This window comes from Typopeltis vanoorti, chromosome 16, assembly GCF_054136105.1.
Source record: "Typopeltis vanoorti isolate ZY-2024b chromosome 16, IOZ_Tvanoo_1.0, whole genome shotgun sequence".
Taxonomy (NCBI): domain Eukaryota; kingdom Metazoa; phylum Arthropoda; class Arachnida; order Uropygi; family Thelyphonidae; genus Typopeltis; species Typopeltis vanoorti.
The window spans coordinates 44127616-44150421 of NC_143564.1; the positions used below are offsets into that span (position 1 = coordinate 44127616).

Below are 22806 nucleotides of genomic sequence, written 5' to 3' on the forward strand. Positions count from 1 at the left end.
CAGAAATGTTGACCTTTAGCATTCTAAAGACTTAACAGAATAAACCTTTTATTGTGAGTGTGGTTAGTAAGGGTGTGTGGACTAGATTTGTTGCTTAGAGAGTGTGAATGAGTAACGTGGATTGCCAGAGGTAGCTCAGTACCCTGACAGTGAGTTCTAACTTCATGGAGATACCTAAATACTGCCACTACTAATAAGATCTTTGAGTTGCACTTCAATTAAAATATTTTATAAATGGTTGTAATTGTCAATCAGGCAAACAGAATGCATTCAAAGTAATTCACATTCATGTTTTAGGAATTTAAATATGAACCAAACACTGAAATGTTAATAATAAAATTAGATAAACTTATAAAACAATAGAAAAGAAACTAAATATGAATGAATAATTATCATAATCATATTCCTGATATGTACCCACAGGGGGAGTACAAGCTAGCACTACATAAAAAGCTTACATTATTCTTCTTTCCTATTGATAATTTCCTTCCAAATTAGTTTGTCAGGACTCCACTATTGTCAGATCTCATATTTTGGTCTTCTAAGGCATATCAATCCACTTAGATCTTGGTCTCCTCTGGTCATTTTTTTCTGCCACCTTACCATCAAATACCTGTTTTGTTAACCTTTCTCTGCCAATCTGTTTACATGACCATACCATCTGAAATTAGCTCTAATTACACATTCTGAATGCAAACATTATCAAGATTCTTCCTAATAATTTTGTTTTTAATATGATTCTGCCATTTATGCCATCTATTCATTCTGATTTTTCTCAGAACTCTCATATTGGTGGGCGAGTCTTTGAGCTGCTTCTAAAGCTGATACAAATGAAAATTAGTTTGAACACTTGTATACAGATGGTTTAGTGCCAACTAATTTCACTCTAATTCCATATAAATATATTCAGTTGATGCCCTGTGTGATACCAGTTTTGCTTAACTGGTACCACATAATATAACTTGTAATATTTTGACACTATTTCTGTATTTCTGGTGGCTATTCATAGCTGTATTTGTTAAGGAAATTATAATATAGACTAATATATTAACCAAAATAAATTTAATACTTCCAATATTTTGGCAAAGTCAAATTGCCATCATCAGGGAACAAAATATAAGATATGTGCATGCAGGCTACACTAAGTAATGAAGATGAAGCATGCCAACTGAGAGCAACCTAAAGTCCTAGACAGTGTCCTACTAATGGGACATTATTTAGGAACTTTTCAGCTATTTCAGAGAATAGCTGAAATGTTTTGCTTGGTCTACAGTTCTGTAGAAGTTCCACTGGAATAAAGATTATAGGTTTTCAAAGTTTCTTTGTCCCAGTGGAACCTCTCTTTCAACCAAACTCAACCACATACACAACACCTTCCTTGGCTACAGTGATTACAGAATTAAAAAAATTAATTCCTTCCCCATTCCTTCACAAGGATTTAAGAAATGTTTCATCTGTGGCACATCAGAAAAAATAGCCAGGTCTTTAAAAAAAAAAAAGTACAACCTCTACACTGCTTTTAAGCCCCACTGGAAACTTGCTATCCTTATTGATTCTACCAACAATCAGCTCCCTCCTCTCTGTGCCTGAAGTATATAAAGTACCTTGTTCCTGCAAATTAGCTTACTGTGGACAGACAAGTAGATCAGTGACTATCCGTTTAAAAGAACACAAATCATACTGCAGTTATGACTGTGATCAATCTGGCTTTGCAGACCATGTATTAGATACAATCTACAGGATCTCCTGAAAGAAAACACCATGCTCCACCATACCATAGTAAATTTCAAAAGATTGTTTTTAGAATCTTCAGCAGCACTCAGAAATGAACTGAATGTAAATAAATACAGATGCATAAACTTCCTGAAACTTTGATGGCATGGTGACAGAAAAAATGACCAGAGGAAGACCAAGATATATATAAGTGGACTGATATGGTAAGAAATGCCTTAGAAGACCAAAATACGAGATCTGACAATAATGGAGTCTTGACAGAAACTAATTTGAAAGGAAATTATCAATAGGAAAGAAGAATAACGTAAGCTTTTCATGTAGTGCTATCTTGTACACTCCATGTGGGTACATATCAGGAATTTGATTATGATAATCATTCATTGACCATGTTGTCTCAGGCTGTACATAGCCGGTTAGAGGACCCCCCCAAGTAGCACTGTGCACAGTAAAACCATAGTACAATGATTTCTGCACTATCCAAATAGTTTGAAAAATACAACTAGAGACTCCTAGAATAGCAGTTCCCTGTGGTGCATAATTATGTGTCATATGCAAGTTTTATTATCACAATACCAGTGCTCTTGGTCGTCTCTCTCAGCCTCATTTCATTAAAATTTATTTTTTTAATATTTATTATCATCTTTATTACTAATTGCAATATTGTAAAGTAAAACAATTATAAAAGTAATAAACATACAGAAAAAATCATCACTTTGCTGGAAAAACTATAAACCTGCATTTGGAAAAAAAAACTTGCTCACCTCAAGATTAGGTGCAAACATGACTGTTTGCCGGTTAAAAATACTTTTCCCAGTTAGTGTTTGCAAAAGAGACAAATTAATCATTCAAATCAATGTTGATTTCTGCAATCAGAATTGCTGTTTGTAAGTATAGATTGTTTGTTCACTGTTATTTGGATAAGAAATATTTATGGTTATTCCTCCATTGAAAGCTATTTTGTCATCTGCAAAAATTAATAATACCATTGTGTTATAACTGACTGTGCACTGCTACGAAAAAACTTCTGTTATCTTTCACAGAGCCGAGTCAAGAAGTCCTGTTGTCATTTAACTATGAAAAGTACTTTAGAACAATCAGTCAGTTTCAGAAGTATCTTTAATGAAATAATTTTATTTATCTACTTGATTACATTACACATTTCTGCAAAACGTAACATCTAAGTCAATTAATAATAGTAGTAAAAAAAAAAAAAGCTACAATACCAGTTAAGAACTAACAAGCAGCTGTTTTCATGTGCTGATGGATTATTTCTATTTACTAAATCATAAGAAAAACAGTAAACAGCATTTTTCTTCTGCAGTCAAAAAAGGTTGCAAAATTCATTATTCATAAATGTGTGACTCAACTACAAGTGTTCAATCTTTAAAAACATATTTTTATATCTTTTTCAAACTCTTTTACTCTAAAAAATAAACATACTTTGCTTGCAAGAGTTATGGTAGAAAAACAACATGAATTCTTATAATTATAAATCCAATAATAATGAAATGAATGATTTTATTGGTCATCCACCAGTGTAAGTGAGAGAAAGTAAGTGAAATCGCTTATAACAACTAAGCAGCTATCTAGTACTGTTCATGTAAGCACACAAATGTTTTGTGTAATTTACAAAACTGCACAATTCAGTCAATTATTTCTTTAACACAGAAAACAACTGTTGCAGAAAAATAACAGTCAGTTATTATTTGGAACAATTTTTCAGTCAGAAAAATTGTTCCAAATCTCTCTCTTGGGGAGAAAGAAAGAAAGAAAAAACTCAGTTTACTAATTTCAACACAATCAGAGATGACATTTTCATATTAGAATGAAATATCTCGGTAATCTGTGTGTGTAAAAAGGATAAGAATATGCCTTTTTCATTAAATATTAATACAGCCTGTTTGATTTTTCTTTTAAAACAAGTATAAGCTACTTTAAAATCATGCTAGCTGCAGTGAGAAAAATGTTTTATAAGAATTCCATCAATAATATGGAATTATCTAAAGCAGATATGTTTTATTCCTTTCTTTTTTTTCAAAAATACTGGAGTCCATACCTAAACTAATTAATCTTTTGAACTATGACATGATTCACTCAAGGGGTGTAAAATCTTGTGTGTTTGGGGGGAGGATTACCAATATGATCATCATTAGAGCTTTGCTTTGTTGTTATGGACCTTGAATAGGATATTCAAGATATATTTCAGTACTTCTGAAACTTGCAAATGTTTATTTAAGCAATTTAAACGGTATATTTATTTCTGTAATATTAATAGCAAAGCATAATAATCTGCATTAGTGTCAGTGACTTCCAAGTGATTTTGTAACAGCTAAATAAGCCAGAATTATTTAAATTATCAGTGCTCTGTTTAATAAACTAATCCAAAAAATTCCAGAGGCCAAGAACTATTCAGAAAACTGTTTTTCTAGAGATGTCATGCCATCATGTTTGCTCTAACATTTTAATGATTGTTTTTTTTTTCATAGTCTTTCATATAGAAAGAAAAAGTTAAGTAAAAGGAGATAAAAGGATGGAAAAAAAGTGAAGATAATTGCTTTGTTATTCTTTTAGAAAAAACTGGCAACTAAAATTTCATGTTTCTAGTAGCAAGGCTTATATGTTGGTCAGACATAACTGGTGATTAGTTTACGGAATTACAACGCATATAAAGTATATTAATTAAAGGTAACTTTAATGAATAACTTCTATATTTCGGCAATGTCACATTGCCATCTTCAGGAACATAAAGATATGGTATGTGCACGCAGGCACTAACACAAAGCAAATGAGGAAGAAAGCAAGAAACTAATATTGTTCCTAAAGTCCTAATGGTGCCCTCTGGCGGGCTAATTTGGTAGTCTTGGCAGTTGGGCTGAAGTTCTCATAATGTAAGTCTCCCAAATTTGGGGTAGTTTCATGCACCCAAATTTGTTGAGGTTAGGAACGTTTTTTAGAGCTGCTGAAGATTCTTTGAATAATCTTTCGTATTTAAACTTGCTGCGATGGATTATTTTTGTTTTCTTCCAACGAATTTTATGGTGGGTATCTAAGGCATGGTCTGCCAGCCCAGAGCGGCTGTACTGGTGGAACCAGATGTAGTCTTGGTGTTCTGAAATCCTGATATTTGTTGTTCTGCCTGTTTGGCCAAAGTAGGACCATTTGCAGCTGCAAGGGACCTGGTATACACCAGGTAGGTCTAGGGGAAGTGGTTGGTCTTTGGTAGAGCGGATAAGGGATGCCAACTTTTTATATGGTCTGTAACAGGAAGTAAGGTCATATTTTTTGAGGATATTGGTTATTTTCTCAGAGGTGCCCTGGATGTAGGGGATGGTGATAGACTTGGTGTAATTTTTATTGTGGAGGGGGGTTGTGGTTTACTGGTTTTAGTTTTTTTGGGGGTTATAGCCATTGGCTAAGAAAGTGTTGAGGATGTGGTTTAGTTCAGTAGTTAGGGCCTTGTCATCTGAGCAGATTAATTTTGCCCTGTTATATAGTGTTTTTATAACCCCATATTGTTGTGAGGGAGGGTTGTGGGACTGCTGAATGTATCTCAAAGAAATCCTAGAGCTCATCCAAGCCAAGTTTCCTCCCGATATCTCAGCCCTATTTCAGTTCACAATGAACTCGGGCTATTTCGTTTGGCAAGGAAAGTTCTACAAACAGATAGAGGGTACAGCCATGGGTTCACCGCTTTCCCCACCCTTGGCCAATTTCTTTATGGAGACATTTGAAGAGAAAGCCTTAAACTCCGCCCCACAAAAACCCATTATTTGGCTTCGTTATGTGGATGATGCGTTTGCTATTTGGCCACATGGCTCAGACACACTCCACTCCTTCCTAACACACTTAAACAACCAACACCCCAGAGTCCAGTTCACCTTAGAAAAAGAGGAAAACAACACCCTCCCCTTCCTAGACACTTTAATCACCCGCCAGCTTGATGGATCTTTGGTTTTCTCTGTTCACAGAAAACCCAGTATAACAGGGCAAAATTAATCTGCTCAGATGACAAGGCCCTAACTACTGAACTAAACCACATCCTCAACACTTTCTTAGCCAATGGCTATAACCCCAAAAAAAACTAAAACCAGTAAACCACAACCCCCCTCCACAATAAAAATTACACCAAGTCTATCACCATCCCCTACATCCAGGGCACCTCTGAGAAAATAACCAATATCCTCAAAAAATATGACCTTACTTCCTGTTACAGACCATATAAAAAGTTGGCATCCCTTATCCGCTCTACCAAAGACCAACCACTTCCCCTAGACCTACCTGGTGTATACCAGGTCCCTTGCAGCTGCAAATTGTCCTACTTTGGCCAAACAGGCAGAACAACAAATATCTGGATTCCAGAACACCAAGACTACATCCGGTTCCACCAGTACAACCGCTCTGGGCTGGCAGACCATGCCTTAGATACCCACCATAAAATTCGTTGGAAGAAAACAAAAATAATTAATCTTAGCAAGTTTAAATATGAAAGATTATTCAAAGAATCTTCAGCAGCTCTAAAAAACGTTCCTAACCTCAACAAATTTGAGTGCATGAAACTACCCCAAATTTGGGAGACTTACATTATGAGAACTTCAGCCCAACTGCAAGACTACCAAATTAGCCCGCAAGGGGAACCTTTAGGACTTTAGGAACAATATTAGTTTCTTGCTTTCTTCCTCATTTGCTTTGTGTTAGTGCCTGCGTGCACATACCATATCTTTATGTTCCTGAAGATGGCAATGTGACGTTGCCGAAATATAGAAGTTATTCATTAAAGTTACCTTTAATTAATATACTTTATATGCATTGTAATTCCGTAAACTAATCACCAGTTAAAATTTCATGTGTTTTGTGATTCTTTAAAAGGGAATGCTGCAGTGTTCGAATTAAGGATTTCAGATCCAGGAAGTTTTGTTTCCAGCTCTTTGGAAATAAAACTGCTTCAATAATTTGTTGGAAGTCACCTGTCATTAATGACTTGAGTCTAAAAGTCTGAGAGTATAAAAGCATAAATTATGTGAAGAAAATAATATGTCGAATGCGTTTAGAATGAAGTTGAAAATTCTCATTACTTATCTCCGATTTCTGGATATAAAGGAACAGAAGAACTTTAATTTTTTTTTTTTTTTACTTCAATATCAGCCAAAGCAAGCACCCATGCACTACACATAGATATGCCTGCAGCATGAAGCATAGATAGCGACAATGAACACGAGTGTCAACAGGGTGCTATGAATCTCGCCAACTCTGACAGGCCAGCTGAAATTCAGAAGTGCCTTAGCTGCAAGTTCGGGATTACATACAAGAGAAAGGCCCTTCAGCGCGATTTTTGCTGCCAATCAATGTTTGCTTGCTATAAAACTCCTGACCAATCCCAGCCAGCCACTCTTTTATCCCCTGTGCTTCCCCTTCATTAAACAGTTACGAAACCTCAGAAAGCACATGGACAGCCTGGATCAGCATCTTATTATACTTGATAATAATAATACCTTCTTACATAAAATCAATGTCTTAAATATAAATCAAAGCAATTCGCAATCAGCATCTCGACCTTAACATGCCTACCACCAAAAATGCAGCGAGCTTTGCAATGTCAGTCCAAGCCACAATGGAGCTGACAAAAAATAAAATGCCACTGTACTGACATTCAGAAACAGGTGCAATGCTGAATGTTGCCATCTGCAAGCTCACCAAATGATGCAAATTTGACGGCAGAAAAATTGTTAGGTGTCACTGCTTCAGGTGACACATGCTAAAGATTTCTATAAGAGAACCTAAATGCATACTGATTCAATTACTTAAATTCCATATATACATGTAGTTTATAAACAAATTATATCACATTTGGCCTGCCACTCATTTAAACAAATTTTGACAGTGAGATTGAGAGTTAAAAGCATTAACACCATTAATATAATATTTCTCACATTAATGTTGCCCTTTTTTTTCATCTAGCTATAACTTGTAAAACAGAAAACATTAAATTAATTTGTTTAAATCCACATAGCTACAGACCATCACTCTTTGCACAGGTTCAAGTGATTGTACTGTCTAGACAGCAGACACTAAACATTTTATGCCTCTGCAACTGATGTCAGCGTCAGTTTGTCCACAAAGCACAGGCTTAAAGTAACTAATTAGAGTGTATTAAGTTAGAATGAGTAATATTGGAGTGCAGACAACAATGGAAAAATTACCAAATATGATTTGTCATAAATTCGTGTATGATTTATCATATAATTCGTTTTTATAGTATGTTCAAAATTTATTACTGTAAATTAGAAATTCTGAAAGCAAAAATTTTGTGCATGCAGTTGGGTGTGCTCCCTTTTTTGACCTGTGTGCATAGCACAGCTTAGAAGGAACATTGCTCTTTACTCTCATTTATTCATATGATCTTTTTTCACCTTAGAGCTCTTGCTTTTTTCTCTTCTCTGTTGACTAATTTCTTGATATTTATGCAGTCTTTCAATCTTGCTTTTGTCCTGTGAGACTACATGTAGTCTTTCATATGTATTATTATTCAGTATTATTCCAGATGAAAGAAACAGACGGGATAGAATAATTTTTATTAATCACTACTAGTTTCATGAACATTCTTGTTTTTCACACCATCAAGAAAAATAAGCGAGAAAAGCTATAAAAAAAAAAAAAAAAAAAACGTCCAGCAAAATGGCTGATCTGCCAAGGGTCTGGAACCAAGAGTACTTGACAATCAGTGGTGTACTTTTAGGTGTGTGTAAAATCTGAACATAAATTATGATTATGTGAGATTTTTTGCATGGGTATGTACAAGACCCAGCAAGCTATTCATGAACCATGCGAGACAGCAGTGTAAGAGCAAATGTGATCGACCCAATGAATCCGCTAAACAACTGCAGTATGACATACAAAGTTTTACTGAAAGAGACAGAAGCACATTTCTACAATTTGCAGCAAATAAAACTTTCTTTTATTGTACTACATGCCAAAACAGATTTTCTGGCTGAAATTTTATTAACACTGAATAAGTAGTACAAATGAAAATATAATACAATAAATACAGCAAGTATTTAGAATAATACAAGTGATAATAATATATAGTAAAAAGAAATACTACATGTTATAAATATATATATATCTTACAATTATTTTCCAAGTGGTAATATAGAGATTGAAAATAAAAGAAAAGATTTAGGAATAAAGAACAGACAATAGAAATAGATTAGAAAGAACTGTACAATGTGTGTAACCAAGGACCTTAGCCATACTGGTTACTATAAAAATACAACGTAGGCAACACAGTCAACTAAAAAATTAAATGGCTGCATCTATGAGGGTACACGAATACACACAGAAAATAATTAAGACATAATACATAACATTTAGAGTAATTTTTTATAATAATAAATGTTTAAAATAAAAGTGAACATTATTTAGTCTCTCAATCTTCTTCTAAAAGTGTAACCTGATGTCACTAACTATTTCATTAGACAGTTTATTGTAGCTGCTTGTTACTAAGTACTCAATAGATTTGTGAAAAATTGTTTGCCTTGGGAACTACTAGCAAGTTCCAGCCATAATGTAAACCAGTCGTAAAACAACAGACAATTCTCGAAGTACACTTGACAGTTTTCTTCTGATTAGGAAGAGAGAAAAAAAAAGACTTAGCATGATAATAAAATATTAACTGCTTGCTGAAAGGGACCAGATTTTCCCCAAAACTCTGAATTTGATATAAGTGAACAGTAAGGACACGTGTTTAGTAAACTTTTCAATGACCTTTTAATAAGTTAATTAACAATCACATCTATCAACCTGAATGCAATAATTGCCCTTGCATATCAGTGTTATTATTATTTTGCAACTTTCCATGAGAACTCAACACTACAGACATAGGATACACCGGGGCATAGGACTGACCACCTTATTCTCTGAACGGTTTGAGGTCCGATGATTAATAAACCCTCAACACCGCAAGGTAAAAAGAGGGGAAAAGGAAAATGAGAATGATAACTTTCCATTTACTAACACTTAATGAAGAGCAAATCGAACTGAAGCAGCAAGGGCTGAGAAGGAGAAGAATGTACTTTGATGCAGTAATGTAGTGCTTAGGAATAATGAAAGTAGTATGTTAATGACTTTTAATAAAAATTGGAATTTATTTAGCAATAATTCCAAAAGAACTTTTACAAAATGGTAAAAATAAGATAAAATAAAATAACGCTGAAGGTCTGATAACCCTTTTGTTAATGGTGTCAACAAAGTCCAGGAGTCACCATTGGAGATTCACATCTACATAATATCAGCTATCAATCATTTACACTCAATACTTAAAATAATGGTAACAATCTTCAGAGATGACTTGTTTAACTCCCACGATGCCTGTCATACAACTTCTTAATGTTCTTGTTCTTAATGTTCTTAACAACCTCTTGACTGAATGCTCATTACACTTCCATGAGTTGAATGGAAGTAATGCATTAAAAATTCTTACTTATATCTATCCCTATGCATAACTTCAAAGGATTTTTAGGGTAGCATGATTTATAAATGAAGCAGCACTTTGACAATGAAACATAAGCACATTTTATTTTCTAACCAAAATATTACCATACCATAAAACAGGATAGCATTTGCATTTAACATCTAAAGCTTAAATGAAATAGAAAATACCTGAAAGTTATTGCAAAAAAGGTTTAACTGGAGCAGTTCTAATACAGGGAAGGAAATAAAGCAGAAATCATTAAAAGTGAAGAATATCAAGGACTTTTGAAAATTTTTGTAAGTCAGTAATATGAGGTACTCAGTTTCTAACCTCGATAATGTCCATTTAACCTCTATGCAAATTATTATTATTACGGGCAACTCCAGGGAGTCATTAGACTCATCGAGGAAGGCCCCAAATCATTTTCATCACAACTATTCGACATTCATACAGTATCTATCATACCTCGCCTTAAACTCATTCACTGCCACAGCATCCACCACAGACTCAGGAAGCGCATTCCACTCATTCACTACTCTAAAAGTAAAGAACCCAGCTCTAACACCTTTACTAACCACACTTTTGCCCAGTTTCCATGGATGTCCCCTAGTCCTCCCAAAACCAGCCCTGTTCTCAAAAATATCTTCTGAATTAATTTTATAGAAACCCTTCAGTAATTTGAATGTCTCAATTATATCTCCCCTCCTCCGCCTATCAACCAATTTTTGCAACCCACAAATCCTCAACCTGTTCTCATACGGTTCATTCCACAGACCTGCTATCATCTTGGTCACTCGCCTCTGGATCCTCTCCACCTCCTCCCGATCAAGAAGAAACCTAGGTGACCAAATCTGAGCACAGTAGTCGAGATGAGGTCTTATCAAGGCTCGATACAGAGGAACAATAACCTGCTTGTCTCTGCTTGTCAACGTATTCTTCAGCAACCAAGTGATTTGATGAGCTGATTTGGCCACTTTTGCAATGTGTCCCCTAAATTTCAATTCCTTATCCACCAACACTCCTAAATCTCGTGCCTCATCAATTTCCTGGAGCACGGTTCCACCAATGCAGTAAACTGCCTCCAATCTTTTCACCCCAAAATGCATAACCTTACATTTTGCCACATTAAATTGACATCCATTCTCCCTAGCCCAGACCTCCAATCTATCCAAATCATCCTGCAAAATTTTGACGTCATCTGCATTCACTATTGCCCTACCCAACTTCGCATCATCCGCAAACAAATGAACTGTTCCTCTCAGATCCTTTCCTATATCATTTATGAACAAATTAAACAGCAGTGGTCCAAGAACAGATCCTTGTGGTACACCACTAGTCACAGGCCGTCTTGTGGACTCTACTCCTGAGTAAACCACTCTCTGATATCTCTCCGTCAACCACCCTCCTATCCATCTCACCAACCCTATGTCTCCATTCCCATATGCTGCAATTTACTGATTAGAATTCCATGTGGTATCCTGTCAAAGGCCTTAGCAAGGTCCAGCAGAATCACTGTAAACCCATTACCCTTATCCAGTTCAGCCGTCACTGTGTTATAATACGTGAGCAAGTTACTGAGGCATGACCTACCCTTCACAAAACCATGCTGTCCCCGATACAGTATCCCATTTTCTTCTATCCAATCTTGTATTTTCCTCTTGACTATTTTCTCTAAGACCTTGATAATGATTCCTGTTATGCTGATTGGCCGGTAATTTTCAACAGCAGCCTTGGAACCACCTTTGTGCAGTGGAACTATTTTCCCCTCTTTCCACCCCCTTGGGACTGACCCAGTCCTGAGGCTCAAATTAAACATAATGGTCAAGGGCACTGACAATTCTTTGGCCGCTTCACGTACGACACGAGCTGGTATACCATCCAATCCCACAGATGTATTGACATTGAGGTTCTGTAATAGACTAGTTACCTCTACCTCATTCATCACAATTCCAGTATAAGCTGTTGGTTCCTCCATTTCCGCAAAGCCACCACCTGGATGATATACTCTTGCAAAGTGCTCGCTCAGTAATTCCACAACATCGACTGATTCGGTTACCTCCCTACCCTCAGCATTTTTTAAGATCATTCTACCATGAGCATTTTTCCTTTTACTTGCAACATATTGAAAAAACTGTTTGGGATTCTCTTTAGCCTGCATGGCCAATTTCCTTTCGTAATCTGCTTTTGCTTTTCTTACCACCCTTGTTACCATCCTGGCCTGAGCTTTATACTGTTCATGCACCTGATGGTCACCCTTCTCCTTAAATTCCCTCCACAATTGTTTCTTTTTTTGCAGCTCAAGCTTAATAGTGTTATTCATCCATTTAACCCCTACCTGATTTATTATTCGGACTCTTGGTATACAGTCAACCATTGCCTCCTGCAAACAGTTCTTAACCACCTCCCATGCACCATCAACATCCAGCCCTTGCAGTTTTACATGCCATGGCATTGAGCCAAGCACACACCTAAGCTTGTCATACTTACCAGCCTGGTAATTCCACATATACCCTGTCTTAATTGTAAATTCGACTCCTTTAGCCACCTCCCAAGTCATGACCTTATGGTCACTCTCACCAATTGGTGGCAACATGGTCATGTTCGTTACAGCTACATTCTCAGTTGCAATTACTAGGTCCAGCACTCTCTGCCCCCTGGTATTTTCCAATACATGTTGCCGTAGATAGTTGTCTCTTAATAACTGCATAAAATCCAATTGATTCCTCCCATGTGCCCTCTCCTCTTTCCAGTCAATGTTACCATAATTGAAATCACCCATAATAATTACCCTCCTTCCATTCATTTCTTCTATTTGCTTATGCATACTATTCCCACCTTCCACTCCATCACCCGGTCTATAGCAGCACCCAATTGTATATTTTGTTCTGCTAGATTGTATCTCACACCAAACAGCCTCAAATGTGCTTTTTTCCCCATCCTGCAGTTCAACTTCTATACTCCTTGGCTGAAGCTCATCAGCTATCATCAATAACACTCCTCCCCCCTCTTTATTCACCCTGTCACTCCTGAACACGCTATACCCATCGCATTCAATCCCACTAGCTTTATCATCTTCTGTCAGCCATGTTTCACTAATACCGACAACCTGTGGCCTGGAAGTGCCAACCATGGCCAAAAACTCTTCCTTCTTGTTCCTAATACTCCTGGCATTAGTGTACATGAATCGCAGAAGCCCATTTGTCCCATCCCTACTTTGATTCCTTATACTAATTATCCCATTCTGATTTGTTGTCCGTCATACTCGCCCGGGCACAATATACTCATTCATACACTTAACTGCCCCCCCCCCCCCCTAAAGTCTGCATATCTACTCCCCCCCCTCTTAATAAATCTAGTTTCCCTGAGTCTGTACATCCACTTCCACATCATTCATCAACACTCTTTCAAGTCTCCATACACCAACTCCATTCAAATGTAACCCATCCATCTTATATAAGTCCTTTCGCCCATCGAACTCATTCCACACATCCACAAATTCCACACCACTCTCCATGCATAACCCACGCATAAAGTCATTGGCAATTATGGCCCTCCTTCTAAACACTTCGCTGTCATACCGCGGTAAGATACTCACCATCCTAACTCTCTCACTCTTCTCTTTTGCTACCTCAAACAACTCCCTCACATCCTCTATCATTTCCATTTTGTCCTCTTTCAAATCATTCGTTCCTGCCACTATTATCATCTCTTTCACCCTCTGTTTTTGCAGTCGAATAGATTCGCTGACGTCCTTTATGTTCGCACCCGGCTGGTACGACTTCGTTAAACTCTCAATTATTACGCCTCTTAATAGCGAATCCCATACAGCACTCGCTCCTTCATTTTATTGACGTTTACGTACATTCTATTATTTGCCGTCACAGACTTCCGCCGGTTATTTGTCGGTATGTTCAACACACATTTTTGCATACGCTCCAGTTGTCGTTTGGCTCTGTGTATCGCGCCATTTAAACGGGCAATTTCGCTACTCGCATTTATCTCACCATTTTCATTATCGATCAAATCATCCATTCCTTCGGTGTTTCTACCTTCATTTACACTTTCAGCGACGCTCTCACACATTTCTGGCACTACCACGCAATTCTCTAGTACACCGCCATTTTCTACATTCTGACTACCGTTAACGATATCAGTCTCGATACACGAAACACGCTTGAAGTCCTCATTCTCTTTACACTTTCTACACATATTAACTCCACTATCACTTTCTAACCAGACTCCTACCGCTCTTCGCAAGGCATACATCTCACATTTCAAATTCTCACTTACTTTTCCTAACAAGCTCAAACTGCAGCTTTCTCAAGCACTAGTTATCTGAACTTTCCTAATTACACACTCTTTGACTCAAAGATGGAACATATACATATGTTCACTCTAATACACCACATCAAAGAGTATCCAACTTAGAGTCTCCTGATTGTGACCTTCTTTGGCTGAAAATCTCTCTACCATGTTATACCAAATTTATCTCAAAATATTACATTTTGAACTTTAAGTTCCTTTCTATAATTACTGATTTTCTGCAGTCTAACTTTCCTACCAGCAAGGTCATCTTCCAAATTATACCAAATTTATCTCAAAATATTACATTTTGAACTTTAAGTTCCTTTCTATAATTACTGATTTTCTGCAGTCTAACTTTCCTACCAGCAAAGTCATCTTCCTTGAAGATTTTAATGTTCACAACACCATATGGCTTTTTCCTCTTTCAACTTTGGATGATGATCTCACCCAAAATTTCATCTTCCTTAACTTCTTATGCTAAAGAACAGAAGCTGCAAGAAAACTACCAATTCATCCAAAACTGATTGCGAAATATCTAAAAGCAGGAAATTTTCATCCTGCCCAAATGCCACCCTGGCTGGCTGAGTGGTTAGCATATCTGCTCTCCAACAGCCAACAGATTTGAACCCCATGGGGGGGGACTACAAATTTGTGGCTGCCTCTAGGAGGGAGATTAATTTCGTCACCCAGTTTGAGACCACTGCCCTGCTTACTGAAGATCTGAAGTGGCGAAAAGATTCCGTGTTTGATCTCTAGAACAGAGTTTAATAAAAAAAAATATTAAAAAAACTTAGCCTATCTAGTACTAATGTACTATAAGTCTAAAAATGTTTTGTTGCTGGGAGTTATATAAAAATAAAAAGGCAGTCATGCTTTTTGGTCTCTTGCCAAAGCCACCAGTCATATCTTCTGCAAGCACTGCTATACTTGATGATTCTATTGCATCATCACCCACAGAAAAAGCAATCCTCCCAGCTTCTTATCGCTCATCTAATTTCTGTATGTTCACCATGACAAAAGTACTCTTCCCAATCCAAATATTCACCACACAATGCCCTCTTTGACCTTTCCCAGAAAGAAATGAGAAAAATTTTATCTAAATTAGATACAAAAATCTCATAGCCTAGATAGCATTTTTCCAATTGTCCTAAAGGTGTATGCTCCAAAATTAACTCATTTTTTTAAGCTTTCATATTCCACTGGTATATGGCCTGTGGCATGAAAATTAGCCCACAGACAGCCCATTCCTTAGAAAGGCAATAAATCCTTACCATCAAAACTATCATCACCAAATTTTTCTTACTTCAGTTCTCTCTCTAAAATAATTGAGAGAACTATCAATATTCAACTCCCACTAACCTAAGAGCTCTCAACTAATAAATGATCGCCAATATGAATTCTACTACTATTGATCAACAAGGGATCTTACCTAGATGGGTGACATAGGTAAGCTGAAAATGGAAAGATTTGGCAAGCCTCAGATTGTCACTCTTAATATCTCCAAGGCTTTTCACAGTCTCTTAAGAAAGCATCAATCATTTAGTCTGTCCTGTGACTTCTGCAACTGGATGCACACTGACTAAACATACACATGTAACCACAGTAATAAGATTTGAGGGGGGGGGGGGATGCACATTATGTGTGATGGTTGAGAGTTCCTTATCTTCTAAACTATGCAACTAATGCTGGGTTCCACAGAGTTCTATTCTCTCACCAACTCTTTTCCTACTATGTATAAATCATCTATTCCAGTTGATTATAACCCAATATGCACAGCGTTGCTGATGATAGCACACTACACTACATTCCTCCTGCTCATTTGAGAAGCCATACTAGTGCATAGTTTGTTGAACACCAAACCACCACAACCTTCATAACAACCTCTACCACCCTAAATTCTGACGTGTAAGCATTCTTCGATGAGGTTTAGTATCAATGCTAGTGCAACTGCCTATCTCTCTCTCTCTCTCCCACTTAAAAAGAGAACCATTTTCTTCCAGTCTTAACAACACCCAAATCTTTATACAAGATGAGATCTTTCATCTTGGAATTACTCTATCATTGGGTTACTTTACCTCTGAACAGCTATTAACTCTACACAAATCCACCCAAACACTGAATGCCGTTCTAACCTCTTAGGTGGTGTCTCCCCAAAGGACTCCCTAAAAACACTTGACTCAATTCAGAAGAGAACAATTATACTGATTAATGATCCACCTCTCATGGATTCACTCCACTCATCTCACACAAGCATCAAAGTTTCTGCAGCTTGCATCTTCTATAAATACTACCATGGCTAATGTTCATCAGAAATGGCATCAATAATTTCTCTACCCTCTGTTAAATCCATTTGTCTTCTGTCAATTCAATGCTTCTGTTACACTGAAACACGTACAATAACTACTCAACATCTCTTCAGTCCAATTCCAAACATACAGAACAAATTTCTTCTCCTTATGGTTTCTACCTCCTACCATTGCCCTCTGGAACAGTCTCACATCATATATGTTTCTCAAGGAATACAATCCACGACTCTTCAAACTAAATATGAACAAGTTCCTTCTTGTCCATCTATAATACTCATGTACTTTAGGCAGCCCAACCTGCCATGTATGGGATTATCATAAACTGATATTCAGATAATACAGAAATCACCTTAATCAAAATTTTGTTTTGCTAATGGTTCATCTCAAATTATCTCTTCCTCCTAATTATCTTTTTGCTATAGCTAACAAAATTATGAAGCCTTCATCCACTTCAAAGATGATTAACATGAATTCGATTTATGCTTCTGTCAAAACAAAAATTGAAAGTGAAGATCAGTACTGACCCTGAGATAGTATTTGAAAATTTTTTACTGAAACAAGATAATTCTAAATGAAATCATATGACAAAGGAGTCTAATTTAGTCCTTAACTATTCAAAGTTTAAAATGCTTCATAACTACCAGATATCGATAATGAACTTCTGACGTGCATGGGAGAAAACTTGAGGCCAAATTAAAGTGCCGTGGAAGATGGAAATGATTATAAGAGACTAAAATCTTCGTGAAGATATGACCAAGAAGTAATAGTTAATCCCACTGAATGCCAGTAGTTTCTTAGGTATTTATTTCTCTAAATTCATTATATAAAATCTTGCTTTATAACAAGCTATTTCTCTGGTCTTTATAGGTTTGATTTAGTTAGTGAGCATACTATAATTAGAATATCCATAGATGATTAAAAAATGGGAAATCTGTTTTTATAAAGCTTTCTGATTTTTTTTTAATATATGCACACGCAGAGAGAGAGAGAGAGAAAGGGGACTATCTGTCAATAATCCTTTCTCGAAAAGGTAGAAAGGGCCAAAAAAGATATGTCTGTCTGGCTTGTATATAGGAGTGCCTAGAGTATCCTCTAGAAGAAACTAAGAAACATGAATAGATTAAGTACTCCATCATTATGACCATGTTTTATTTTATTTTTTTATTTCTTCATCCAACTGATTTCATCTAAAAGTTTAATCTGGGATTGTATAGGACTGAGATGCAATGGTGTGTACAGTGATCTCTTAATAAATATGCATTTTTTTTTTTTTTTTAATCTTGTAATACCACAATATTTCCTTTACCAACTTTAGTTATAGTGATATTGTAAGAAGATGTAAATTTATTAAGTGAGCTGCTTCAAAATGAATTTTATTGACCATGTAATAAGAAACAATGCAGATCACTATTATAAAACAAATCCATTACAAAAAAATTCTGTAAAAGTTACAGCATAGGTATGACTTTTAGACAATATAGACCACTCATTTGTACAGGGTCAGCCTGATGTTGATAATGATTTTCTTGCTATCAGGAGCAAAGCAAGGAGAATAAACTTTTTTTTTTTTACTCACCAAGTTGTTAAATTTATGAATTCATCAGTTTTTCATAATGATGAAAACTTTTTGCTAACTTTGACGAGATTCTGTAACCAGCATTGTATATCAAGAGATATGACTGTTGACAGTTCAGAGGAAAAGTAGTAATATGTTGGTTAGTATGTTTAGTGTGAATATTCATTGTGGTCTAGTGGCTAGGATACCTGGCTTTGACCCAGTATGTTTAGTTTGACAAGTAAAAACAACATTATAAAATATATATACGTTTACACAAGATTATTTAATTTGTCAAATTTTTCAGTCTGAATATTACATACCATCTTCAGTGGCTACATAGGAATAGTTTTAAAATACAAGGTGGAATACGAACAATTGATCATTCACAAATAGAACAAGCCACATGATGTCGTATCGCTAAGTATTAAAAGAGTAAACATTTTTTTTTTTTTTTTTTTTTTTATCAGAGTCATGATTAAATTAAAGATATTAATTCAGAAATTCATGTAATAATCTTAAATAACATTAGACTAATATAGGAAATAAATAAAATAAAAATTTAATGTGTTATCCTGATTAAACTTTCCCAAATTTTTGATACAGATATACAGTCATTACGATTCAAATTTATAGCAACATCTGTGTAGGAGGCGAGTCTTGGACCAAAAGATGTTGTGGCTTGTTTCTATTCCGTGCTGAGCTAATCCAGATTTCTCGGGTTTGTTGTGTTGAATGGATGATTGATGCTCTTGAATTCTTTTTTCTATAGCACGTCCAGTTTGTCCAAAGTAAGAATAAACCTTTTTTTTTTTAAAACGTTTATCATTCACAAATAGAACGAGCCACGTGATATCATATTGCTAAGTATTAAAAGAGTCAACATTTTTTATCAGTCACGATTTTTTTTTTTTTTAGTGATAAAGTGCTTTCCATTGTTTCTTAATACACGGGCAATAAAATTCATTTTCAAGCAGCTCACTTAATAAACAAACCCGAGAAATCTGGATTAGCTCAGCACGGAATAGAAACAAGCCACAACATCCGTTAGTCCAAGACTCGCCTCCTACACAGATGTCGCTATAAATTTGAACGTTTATTTAAAGAAAGGGTGGAGGATTACTTCAACGTCCTAACTTGAATCATAATGACTGTATATCTGTATCAAAAATTTGGAAAAGTTTTTTTTTTTTTTTTTAATTTCCTATATTATCACCATCAAATTTCTGACATTTACCCTCGAGGAGTATACAGGATATGATAGTACTACATCAAAAATTTACATCATTACTAACTTCCTATCTACAATTTCATCCAAATCAGTCTGATAATTGTCAAGACTCCAACATTATCAGATCTTATATTTCTATCGTCTAAGGTACTTTGTACCATATCAATCCATCTATATCTTGGTCTTCCTCTGGGTCGTTTTCCTGCCAACCAGGCAGACAACACTTGTTTTGCTAATCTTTCCTCTCCCATTCTGTTTAAGTGACCATACCACCTGAGATTAGCTCTGTTAATGCATTCTTGGATGCCGACAATGTCAAGTTCTTTCCTAATATCCTCATTTTTAATATGATATTGCCATTGATGCCATCTGTTCACACCTCTAATCTTTCTCAGGACTTTCATATCTCTGGTCTCTAGTCTTTGGCCAAATGTTTTACTTCTGACCCAGCTCTCAGATCCATAAGTTAAAACTGGTTTGAACACTGTCTTGTATACAGCTAATTTAGTGTTCCGACTAATTTCTCTCTTATTCCATATGAATTTATTCAATTGACTTCCTACCATATCAGCTTTGTTGATTCTGTTGTCTATTTCCATATTTAATTTACCATCTTCACTAAAAATCGTGCCTAAGTAGCTGAAATGTTTTACTTTTTCCACAGGTTCCTCGTTCACAACACAGGTTTACAACAAGTTATTCAATTCAGTCAGGGAATCTTGAAAATTTGTAGTGGATTTATTTAGAAATATAACATCGTCCGCATAAAGCAAAGAGCTAACATTAACATCTCCAATTCTGATATCATGTTTAATACCATTTTCCTTCATAATATGATCCATATAGATAATGAATAACAGAGGGGATAATGTACATCCTTGTCTCACACCAGATTTAACATTAAACCATCTTCCTGTACTTCCTTCAATTCAAACTGCTAACTTCCAACTCAAATAAAGACTAAGTATTGCTTGATATAATGCCGCATTCACATATAACTGCAGCGTATTGAATAGCTTCTCTCTTGGCACCTTATCATATGCCTTTTCCAGATCGACAAAACTTAAATACAGATCTTTGTTATATTCCCATGCTTTCTCGACTATTTGTCGTAAAGTGAAGATCTGATCCTGACAGCCTCTATGTGGCCTGAATCCAGCTTATTCTTCACCAAGCTTTTCTTCCAGAATTCTTCTCAACAGTTTCTCAAGTATACTTGCATAGATCTTGCCAGGAACACTCAGTAGGGAAATACCTCTGTAATTCTCACATTCAGTTTTATTTCACTTTTTATATATGGGTACTATTAGAGCTCTACTACAATCATCGGGGAATTCGTCCCTCTATCCAGGCTTTCTGAACTATGCAGTGCAGCCACTGTAAGACTTTTATACCACCATACGTGAGCATTTCTGGTTGAATATTCTACTCCTGCTACCTTCCCACATTTCAAGCCTTTGATGGCTTTTTTTCTACTTCAAGTATGGATATGTATTCCTGACTGTATGCCTGTTGAGTGTTTTTTACCACTGTGCTATCACTGCTTGTTTCATTTAGCAATTTCTCTAAGTTATTACTCCATACTTCAAGGATATCTTTTTCTCCTGTTTTCATGTCACCTTTATCATCTCTAACTCCTTTTACAGTACTCTTTCCTCCATTTCTAAGCTTCTTCAACAATCTCCAAAATATCTTACCACCTTCTTGATATTTATTTTCTTGCCAAAGTCCTCCCATGACTTTTGTTTAGCTAGTTTTACACAGTGTTTAGCTTTCTTACATTTGTTTCTGTATTCTCGAAGAGCACAAGCTGACTTATTTGCCAGGAACTTTTGATATGCTTTCTTCTTTTCTTCACTGCCTCTAACTTCCTGTGTCCACCATGGAGTTCTGATTTTTCTTTTCTGCAGACAACCTCGCCACATGCCTCTCTGGCTGAATCAGTCAAGGTTTTCTTCAAGGCTTGCCACTGAATCTCTAAAGTTTGGTTCCTGTTCTCAAACTCTTTCATTTTTTCTTCAATAATCTTTGTGTATTTTAGTCTACAGTTCACATTTGAGAGCTGCTCAACTTTTATTCGCTTAAAAACTTTCTTACATGTTATTCTTTTCAATATGAAATTCAATTTTATCCTGCTCAAGACTAAATAGTGATCATTTCCAATTTCAAATCCTCTGTACACCCTGGTGTCCTGCACCAGGGAGAAAACATCACTATCAACAATAACATAGTCAATGAGACTTTTCTTATTCCTTGCCTCTTCTCTCCATGTGAATTTGTGCACATTTTTATGTTGGAACATGGTGTTAGTAATAACTAGTCCATGTCCTGAGCAGAAATCCAACAGATATTTGCCATTATTATTAGCTTCGCTCTTTTCTCCAAATTTTCCCAAAATATTTTTGTACGTCTCGCAATCATTTCCTACTCTGCTATTTAGATCCCCAACAAGGACCAACTTTTGCTTTTTCTAAAGCCTCAAAAAATTCCTCCACTTCTACCTTAGTAGAACCTTCTGTGGGACCATAGGCACAAATAAGTCTCATTGTCCAGTTCCCCATTCTGATATTAGCCGACATCACTCTACTTGAGACTGCCTGCCATTCAAGAAGATTAGCCTCGTATTTTGTGTTGAATACTATGGCTACTCCTTCTTTTCCTTGATTGTCATTTCCTGAATATAACATTTTGTATTTATTGCTCAGAAAAATCTCACCAGTTTTTGTCTTTTTTGTTTCAGTCACTACTATTATGTCGATCTGGTACTTATCTAAATTCCTCAGCTAGCTCATTTCTTTGCCATTCAGGCTTCTTATGTTGATAGTACCGATCTTTAACTCTGGTGATGTTGAGTTGAGGTGTGCTTTCAGATTTGTTCTAGCTGACTTTTCGCTGTTTGCTCTGGTTCCCTGGCAAAAACAACAGGGGCCTTGTTTCACCAGGCGACGCCCCAGCCGGCATGAAATTTTGTCATGTTGTACCATCATTTTGTGTATTTGTTTAAACCAATAAGAATACAATTTAGTCAGCTATATCCCAAATTGCCAGCCCATCCTCGTTCGTTCAGTATCCGAGTAGATACCCAAAAGGGTGCACCACGAGAAGGCGAGGATTGGACATTAGGTCAGAAGCCCTGGTCGGTTCTCTGCATTCCTTTAAAGGCTATGTGGAGGTCTACTCTCAGTTATACAGCTTTGACCCTTAAGCA

The 22806-nt window shown here is 36.2% G+C and overlaps 1 protein-coding gene across 1 annotated transcript in view; it reads right to left on the reverse strand.

The window, feature by feature from the left end:
• LOC150097981 (splicing factor YJU2) overlaps window positions 1–22806 on the reverse strand; it is a 135449-nt gene that overhangs the window by 39780 nt on the left and 72863 nt on the right. The window lies entirely within an intron of this gene.